Source organism: Rhinopithecus bieti, unplaced genomic scaffold, assembly GCF_001698545.2.
Source record: "Rhinopithecus bieti isolate Rb0 unplaced genomic scaffold, ASM169854v2 scaffold_13259, whole genome shotgun sequence".
In the NCBI taxonomy this organism is placed as follows: Eukaryota; Metazoa; Chordata; class Mammalia; order Primates; family Cercopithecidae; genus Rhinopithecus; species Rhinopithecus bieti.
In genome coordinates this window covers 279,004-288,598 of record NW_016807544.1, presented here as the reverse complement: position 1 = coordinate 288,598, position 9,595 = coordinate 279,004, and the positions used below count along the sequence as shown (strand labels likewise).

The window sequence follows — 9,595 nt, the reverse complement described above, 5'->3', positions numbered from 1 at the left end:
AATATATATTTTATATATATATATTTGCGGAGATGGGGTTTCATCATGTTGCCCAGGCTAGTCTCCAACTCCTGAACTCAAGTTATCTGCCCACGGTTTCCCAGAGTGCTGGGATTACAGGCATGAGTCACCACACCCAGCTGAGAACTTTCATTGAATATACCATATATTCTACATTTTCTTTTCATTTTTGTGAGATGCAAATATTAGAAGAAAAGAAGAACAAACAGTTCAGATGTACATTAGACTACATTTGATTGTATAATAAAACCTCTAAAATGAGACAAATATTTTTCTTGCTCACAGAATAATGTGACTAATTTTAGCCAGATGGAGTATGATTATGAATTAGCTACATGTAAATGAAATTTGAGACACTAAGCAATGACCCACTTCATAACTTTAAATTATACAGATGAGAGTCTTTGCCCCATGGTGGTTTAATTATTTTCTTGGAAGACATTATACATCTTCATTCAGAAGCTTAATGAATTTTACAATTACTCTTTCTTCTGAAGTCACAAGTGATGATGCCCCATCTGGATTGGTAAAGAACTCACGGCACGAAAAATCATTGATGTGGAAAAACTCAGGACAGCATTCTTTGGTGACTACTTACCACTTTTGCATTTACCTAGCAGCCCATTGAAGCGCTTGCACCTGTGTGCCTGGAGAAGTTGGGGAGAATATGTCTTCTTTTACCCCTCCAAGGTCTGTATCTTTATTACTTTGATAGTTCCTGCCTTAGTTTAGTTCACCATAACCTCTCGTCTGGATTATTAGGAACTATTTCTTAATATGCATCCAATCCACCCTCCACACTGATATCTGAGTTCTCATTCTCCAAATGCAAGCCTTCATTGATTAGCCAGTGCCTTCAGGACCAAGTCAAAATTCCTAAGTGCAGAAGAGCCCTAGCAAACTAGACCCAAATGTCCCTTCCAGTCTCATCTTCCAGCACTGTCACATTGTATGCACAAGGCACCATGTATTTGCTCCTCTTGGAAGAAAATCCCTCCCACTTCTGTGACTCTTTACCAGCTCCTCACTCTCCTCCAGCCAGAGAAAAGCATCCTTTCCCTTTCTTCTACCAGGAAAATCATACTCAACTTTCAATACCTAGTTCAAATTTCAGTTGCTGTGTTCAATATGTTAGAGGCAGAACAGCAAAATGGGAAAGAGTAAGGATTCTGGACACTTGTGCTCCTCCATTGATCACATTTGTAAGATTGAGTGACTTGTTTAACTTCCCTAAGTTTCTGTTTTCTTACGTGTAAGTTGGAGACTTAACAGTAACTACCACATCAGGTTATTGGGAGGATTAAATGTGACAATATTTCTAAAGTACTTAGGACTGTGCCTGGCATATCATAGGTACTTAACATGTAAACATTAACTATTATTCTAGTTTTGCTGACATTTTCTCAACCCAGTTATATTTTGGCTTAGCTGACTTTAAGAAACTTAATTTAATTAATTAATTAATTTTTGAGACAGGGTCTCGTTATGTTGTCCAGGCTGGGGTGCAGTGGCTGTTCACAGGTGCCATCCCACTACTGATCAACAGGCAAGTTTTGACAGAGGTTTCCAACCTGGGCCAGTTTACTCCTCCTCAGGCAACCTGATTGTCCCCTGCTCACAAGGGTCATCATATTGATGCCAGACTTAGTGCAGACATCCAGTGGGCTTCAGGCACTACAGACTAGAACTCCTGGACTCAAGCAATACTCCCCTCAGTCTCCCAAGTAACTGGGACTACTAGCATGCACCACCACACCCAATTAAAATGGCTTTTATACCTAGAATTATATTAGCTTGGGTGAATTGAATAACCAAAGTAACAGCATTACCAACTCTAGTTCATTTATTCCTTAATATTTACCACAGCTGTATCTCATGGAGTGTGGTTTGAACAAATCGTATTGAACTGCCATGTGGCAGTGACCCTTGTAAGTGTAGCTCTGTCAAGAACTATTAATCTGGGCTCAAGCTTTTGTATTTTGGGAATTCTGAGACTCTGGTCAGGTATTTCTAGTGCTTTGCTTTAATAATAAGCAATATGAACATCACCAAATAATTTAAAGATTCTACCTGTTCCTTGAGAGGGCAAAGCAACTCCTAAATGCCGAAGAAGATGAAAAACTAAAGAAGGAGGTGGACAAATCCAGTTGGTTGGTTTTGGGTAATTTATTATGGGGAACTTACAGACAGAAGTGTAGTTTTGGGCATACGCAAGATAGGTAGATCTCTGTACTTTAAGCCCCAGACCCAGGGCTTATATTTTGAGAAGAAAGCATACATGCTCTAGAAGGAATACATGCTCTGGAAGCCAGTTTTCGGCGTCACAGCCTGTGACTTCTGTGACAGCAAGTGTTGTTTTGGAGGAAACCTACAATAAATAGATGTTTCTACATAAAGAGTAATACATCAGCTAGCCATTTTGGAAGCATTCCCATACTCAGGGTTAATTAGAAGTTACATGGCAGATTCGCCTTTAAAATAAAGTAACTCTTGTCCCCATAATACCTTTGTAAAATCTTCCTACCTATGTTGGCTATGCCTGTATGGAGACAAATACTTTTACTGAATTTATACATACAAGGCTTATTTTCATTACCACTTCGAACTTATTCAATCTAATTTCATATCTGATTTATTTCCATTTCAACTATACCTCAAAGTCAAATTTATTTTCATTCTATATTAAAATATACAATGATCACTATGATTTCCAATCTTGCTTTTGAGATCTAACAAATTCTTATGTGTAAATATACTTTTCTGGTAAGAGTAGTAATAGATTTGCAACAAAAATTATGAATTACTTGTTTTGATGTATATATGTGTATGTGTATGTCTTATTCATCTAAAACACAACCTTAAGCATATTGAGAATAGAAGCCTTTCCCCATTATTCCACACCTCCATTCCACAACTCCATGGGGGCTTTAGAGTTGATTGATATTCTATAAACTTACAACATCTATTACATCACTTTTCACTTTGTATTACAGTATTGGATTATATGGCCATTCTGTACCCGCCCACAACTGAGAGCTGAATGCATAAATAAATGAAGACTGCAAATGGTTTGTTTGAGTGATTTGTATATACATAGCATATATTTAATTAATTTAATTAATTTAATTAATTAATTAATTAAATAAAATATATACATAGCATATATTTTTTTAAAGCCCTGAATGTTAACACATATACAATATGGTTTTACATTGTTTACATGGGTTTACTACATATCCAAAAATTATATACATTGATACTCTTCATTTGCTTATACCTTGAAGATAACTTATAGCACAAACTGGAGACAAGAAAAGACACTGTATTATAAAGTATATTATTTTCAACCTTTTTTTTCCCCTGCTGTTAGGGTTTATTTGGCTGATAGTGAAGTTTTAAAATCTTCCTATATTTTTTATTTTATTTTTATTTTTTGGTTTTTGAGACAGAGTCTTCCGCTGTCACACAGGCTGGAGCGCAGTGGCATGATCTCAGCTCACTGCAACGCCCGCCTTCTGGATTCAAGTGGCTCTCCTGCCTCAGCCTCCTAAGTAGCTGGGATTACAGGCACACACCACCACACCAGGCTAGTTTTTGTATTTTTTAGTACAGACAGGGTTTTACCATATTGGCCAGGCTGGTCTCAAACTCCTGACCTCAGGTGATCTGCCTGCCTCGGCTTCCCAAAGTGTTGGGATTATAGGCATGAGTCACTGTCCTGGCCTAAAATCTTCTTTTAATCCTGATCTGTGAAATGACATTGAATCTTACTCTTGACCACCCACAGAAATGTAAAGAATTAGCTCACTTTATGTATGAAAATCACATAAAGCCATACCCCCATGGACAGACACTGGTGGGGGAAGGGTCACTTTCATCTGGCAGGAAATGGAACAAAAACCCAGAAATTTTCTTCCTATTAATATCTTGTAAATGTTCTTATATAAATATACACTATACATGAGCCTATGAAAATAAAATATTTCTTAATGTCCACATATTGTAGGTTTAGAAATAAATATAAACTTCAGGAAAACTCAACAGGAGATAATTATAAGAGAATACAGGCCGGGCGCGGTGGCTCAAGCTTGTAATCCCAGCACTTTGGGAGGCCGAAACGGGCGGATCACAAGGTCAGGAGATCAAGACCATCCTGGCTAACATGGTGAAACCCCGTCTCTACTAAAAAAAATACAAAAAACTAGCCGGGTGTGGTGGTGGGTGCCTGTAGTCCCAGCTACTCGGGAGGCTGAGGCAGGAGAATGGCGTAAAACCCAGGAGGCGGAGCTTGCAGTGAGCTGAGAGCCGGCCACTGCACTCCAGCCTGGGTGACAGAGCGAGACTCCGTCTCAAAAAAAAAAAAAAAATGAGAATACAAACAACATAATTACTAGGAAGACAAGCCTGGGATCAGGGTTACCAGGTGACCAATCCCAGGGGGAAATAACATGAAGGTGAATTGGGATATAGAGTCAGCTATATAGATTCATCCAATTAGCCAAATGCCTGGGCAGCTAGGTGTCTGAGAAGAAGTGGAATTGAACATGATATTTTATGGTGGCTTAAGAAAATTTCCTAACAAGTCAACAGAAAAATGATGAAGAGTAGGGGACTATTTGCTGACATGTTATTTCCTGTTTCCTGCCTTCCCCCTACCGGCCTATTTGCCTCCAACTAAAATTTCATTAATCACCAATTGTCAGCATCTATAGAATAACAAACCTTTTTTTTAGTTTTTTTTTTTTTTTTTTACATATTCTAATCTTGCTTGCACATGAGTAGAATTTTTCAGATAAATGTATGTTTGTGTGTATGCATGTGTGCATACACATTTGCTGTCCTGTGTGCTGAGTTAAGGGTGTGAGTGAGGATAGAGACACAATAACATTCCAAGTTTCCAGGTAGAACGATGTCCAAAGACCCAGAGACATAAACATCTCAGGCAGTTCGGGGATCTGTGAGAAGCTCAGTGTTGCAGGGGTTCAGTGTGTGCAGTGGTGATTTGGGGTTGAGAGATAATACTGAAAAGTAGGTTGGGGCCCATTTACATTTCATGTTGTAGGCTGAAAATAGAGTCGGTAAAGCTTTTAGAGCAAGAAAACACTATTTATAGAAAAATTACCCTGGCAACAATGTTCAGACAAGACAGAATGGGCATTGGGATGGAAAGAATAGCAGTGAAGATGCAGAGGAGAAGCCTGATTCGAGACAGGAGCCTGAGAAGACTTGGCACTAGATTAGTGAGGGAGGTAAGGAAGAGGGAGTGGCAAGGTTTCTTAGTGAGATCAAGAATACAGGTAAGAGTGAATCTCCTGTACTTTGAAACAGAACAGCAAGTTGGGGCTATCCAGTATGCAGTTACAAATATGTTCCTGGGACTCAGGAGAGAGGTCTAGATTAGGCTGTTTTGTGAGCCATGATAACATAGATGAAAACTGCAGCCACAGTGTCAATGAAATCAAGAGAGGAGACTGAAAAGCAGGAAGATAGGAAAGATGAGGGTAGGTCTGAAGATTAGAGGTCTTATAGGTAAAATAGAGGAAGAGAAGCCCGTGTAAGGAATAGAAAAGAAATAGTCTGAGAGGTGGCAGAAATACTAGTGGAGGGTAGTGCCATGGAGACCAAGAAAAAAGACAGTATTGAGAAGTTGGGGTGTCTAACACTTCCAGATTCTGTATCCAGCATTTAGAGGATGCATTGCTTTCTTAAGCACACATGATCATATAAGGCATGAAGCAAATCTAAACAAAAATTAAAGAATAGGTATTATGTAGAACATGTTCCTTGAGGACAATGCAATTGAGTTAGAAGTTAATAACAGGCTGGGCATGGTGGCTTGTGCCTGTAATCCCAGCACTTTGGGAGGCCAAGGCAGGTGGATCATCTTAGGCCAGGAGTTTGAGACCAGCCTCACCAACATGGTGAATCCCTGTCTCTACTAAAAATACAACAAATTAGCTGGGTGTGGTGGTGTGCACCTTTAGTCCCAGCTACTGGGGAGGCTGAGGCAGGAGAATTGTGATGGAGTGCGACTCTGTCTCAAAACAAAAAAAAGTTAATAACAAAAAGATAATTTTAAAATTTTATATACCTTGGAATTAAAAAATAACTCACAAATCAAAGAAAAAATCAAAACTTAAAAAAACACTTAGAACTAAATGATAAAGAAAATACTATACATCAATACTTAAGGTATACAATGAAAGTGTTTCTTTGGGGGAAAATTTATAGCCTTACATGCTTACTTAAGAAATGAATAGAAGGCCGGGCATGGTGGCTCACACCTGTAATCCTAGCACTTTGGAAGGCCAAAGGGAGGGGTGGGGGCAGATCACTTGAGGTCAGGAGTTTGAAACCAGCCTGGCCAACATGGTGAAACCCTGTTTCTACTAAAAATACAAAAAAAATTGGCCAGACTTGGTGGTGGGCACCTGTAACCCAGCTACTTGGGAGGCTGAGGTAGGAGAATTGCTTGAATTCTGGAGCTTGCAGTAAGCCGAGATCGCACCACTGCACTGCACTCCAGCCTGGGCAACAGAGGGAGACTCCGTCAAAAAAAAGAAAGAAAGAAAGAGAGAGAGAGAGAGAGAGAGAGAGAGAGAGAGAGAGAGAGAGAGAGAGAGAAAAGAAAAGAAAGGAATAGAAGTTGAAGATTAATTAATGTTCATCTCAATAAATTAGAAAAAGAACAACAGAATAAAGCCAAAGGAAACAGAATAAAAATATGAACAAAAAATGAACAGAAATAAGTGAAACAGAAAAAATACAATAGAATGAATTAATCAAGATAAAAGTTCATTCTTTAAAAATACAATCAAATTGGATAAATCTTTGGTGACATTCATCATGAAAAAAAAGAAGAAAGAAATATAATTAAAAAAGGGAGACGTGGGTTTAGATATAGCCCAGATTAAAAGGACAATATGAGAATACGTTGAGCTATTTTAATTACTGATAAGGTCCCAGAATTACTACTTTCTTCCCTGCATTTTTCTTCAGGAAACTGTCTAATCCTCTACCCACAGATCCTTAACAGTAAAGCAAGAACTACCAGCAGATTTCCAATATATTGCCACAGCCACCTCCTTTTCAGGGTTTGCTGGGATTGTTACTTCAGATACAGCAATTTGACTTTGAGCGCCTACCTGCTGTATGGAGTTAGGGGTCAAGCATCTTCGTGGGATGCTTCTCTTTGCTCTGCTCCAGAATTAACCAAGCGTCTCTGGTACATACACACCCCAAAGAGTGTGGGGGTTATTAAATATTTTCTAATGACATACTGGAGTATGATTATCTAGTTTGCCTTTGTCATTGCTTTTTGATGCTTTGATGGAGTCTTACTTAAAGTTAGCACTGTGTAATCTCATGGACCCTTGACAACTATCCTGCAACGAGAGGAAAATCTACAAAGGTTCTTTGAGGGAAGATGATTCTGTTTGGACTAAGCTTATTTGTACTCTATGTTTAGGATTCTAGGGTTAAAGCTTTGTGATTAAATTTTTTTGGTTTATGATTACAGTCACTTCCTAAAGTGAACAGCTGCTTTCAGAATTACTGCCATAGGTCAGGTTTTGGCATTTGCCTTAAGGGGTTGTGTAGCTTTTCTTGTAACCCTTAAATCACAAAAAAAAATTGGTACCATACCTCTCCCTAGACCACTGGGGCCAATCTCAGAGTTTCCAAGGTAACTTTTCAGAGATAAGTCCTCAATATTACTAAGGCAATTTTCTGCTCTGCTTTGTATAATGAAGTAGCTGGACTTTTCCTCACTAAATAAGAAGGAAAAACACCCCACACATTTGTCATTTGCTAAAATACTTTCTTGATAGGACACCAAGCAAAATATAATCATGTTGTTTTTATTTAGAATATTAGTATAAATAAAGTCGTGCACTTGGCATTATTCTAACATCAGGGGAGATTTTAAGAGTTTTCTTATAACTTCCCATAAATAAATTTCTATTAACAATTTCATATTTCATTTATTATTGAATTAATGAAGTTTATTATTTATCTGAGGGCATCATATCATCCATTCATTTATATATGAATTTGTTCATTCAACAAATATTTGTTGAACACCTACTATATCAAAAACACCCTGCCAGAGACTAAGTAAGTGACACCAGGCAAACACAGACACGACCATGTCCTCACAGAGTTTACAGTCTAGAAATTTTTTTTAAGAAAAGATTCTGAATTCAGGCCATGCAATTATAGAGGTATTCCTATAGGGCACACATTTCTATAGGTACAGAATGGGATGACATGACATGTGTAAGTTTAGAATATTGGAGAGAATGTTAGAGAAAGAAAAACATAGTAATGAGGATCATGGTGTCAGGTATTTAAAGAGAGCATGTGTGAAGAAAAGCTATTTTTTTAGATGGTGATCTTATAGAGGAAGATGAGTACCACACATTATCAATTATCCATGAGCATCATTTCATCTTTAACCAATCAGAAATCATTCCCATTTCCTTACTAAAGATCTTGTTTTTTTCTCTTTTACTTGCATTCTCACACTTACGTATTAAATTATCTAAGTTTCCAAATCATAAAGCCTCAAAATGTCATATTGTATATAGGGGAGGCAGGTACACATTTTAATATATCCTACAGAAAAGAGATTACATCAGTATTACTGATTTTATGGAGGAGACAGTACGTAAAAATACGTGTATTTATTTGTGTGCATGCATGTGTTTTAACACAATAAAATCTTATTTCTTGCTTTGAATCCAGTTTAGGTCAGCAAGGTGGCTCAGCACCTGTGGTTAGTCATTCAGAGACCCCACCCCCCCCAACTCCCTATCACCGCCACTTTCAATCCATGACCTTAGGTTTTCTGGCATCTAGCTGGTGAATACAGAGAGAGAAGGTGAAGATGGAACCAGTGTTTTTTGCTGTCTTGGTCTGGAGGTAACACTTATCACTTCCATTCACAGTCCCTTGATGAGAACTGGCTACGTAGCTCCATCCAGGTGCAACAGTGGTGGAAAATATAGCTTAGCTGTATACCCAAGTAGCTAATAAGTTTGGTGAGAAGCTAGCTCATCTGCTTCAGTCAGTTTCCTCATTTAAAAATGGGAGTAATACTTTCTAACTCCGCTGCGGCCATGGCTCCTGTGAAAAAGCTTGTGGTGAAGGGGGGCAAAAAAGGAAGCAGGTTCTGAAGTTCACTCTTGATTGCACCCACCCTGTAGAAGATGGAATCATGGATGCTGCCAATTTTGAGCAGTTTTGCAAGAAAGGATCAAAGTGAATGGAAAAGCTGGGAACCTTGGTGGAGGGGTGGTGACCATCAAAAGGAGCAAGAGCAAGATCACCGTGACATCTGAGGTGCCTTTCTCCAAAAGGTATTTGAAATATCTCACCAAAATATTTGAAGAAGAATAATCTACATGACTGGTTGCGCGTGGTTGCTAACAGCAAAGAGAGTTACGAATTACGTTACTTCCAGATTAACCAGGATGAAGAAGAGGAGGAAGAGGAGGATTAAATTTCATTTATCCAGAATATTTTGTATGAGTTCTTGAATAAAACTTGGGAACCAAAAAAAAAAAAAAAAAAA

The 9,595-nt window shown here is 38.3% G+C and overlaps 1 long non-coding RNA gene and 1 pseudogene across 1 annotated transcript in view; both read left to right on the top strand.

The window, feature by feature from the left end:
* Positions 1–3,084, top strand: part of LOC108536202 (uncharacterized) — a 36,657-nt gene extending 33,573 nt beyond the window's left edge. Inside the window, exon 3 of the long non-coding RNA XR_001887449.1 lies at positions 519–3,084. This is a non-coding gene — a long non-coding RNA (uncharacterized LOC108536202). The remainder of the gene's footprint in view (positions 1–518) is intronic.
* A 6,056-nt stretch (positions 3,085–9,140) lies between these two features.
* Positions 9,141–9,523, top strand: LOC108536201 (60S ribosomal protein L22 pseudogene; annotated as a pseudogene).
* The last annotated feature ends 72 nt before the right edge of the window (positions 9,524–9,595 follow it).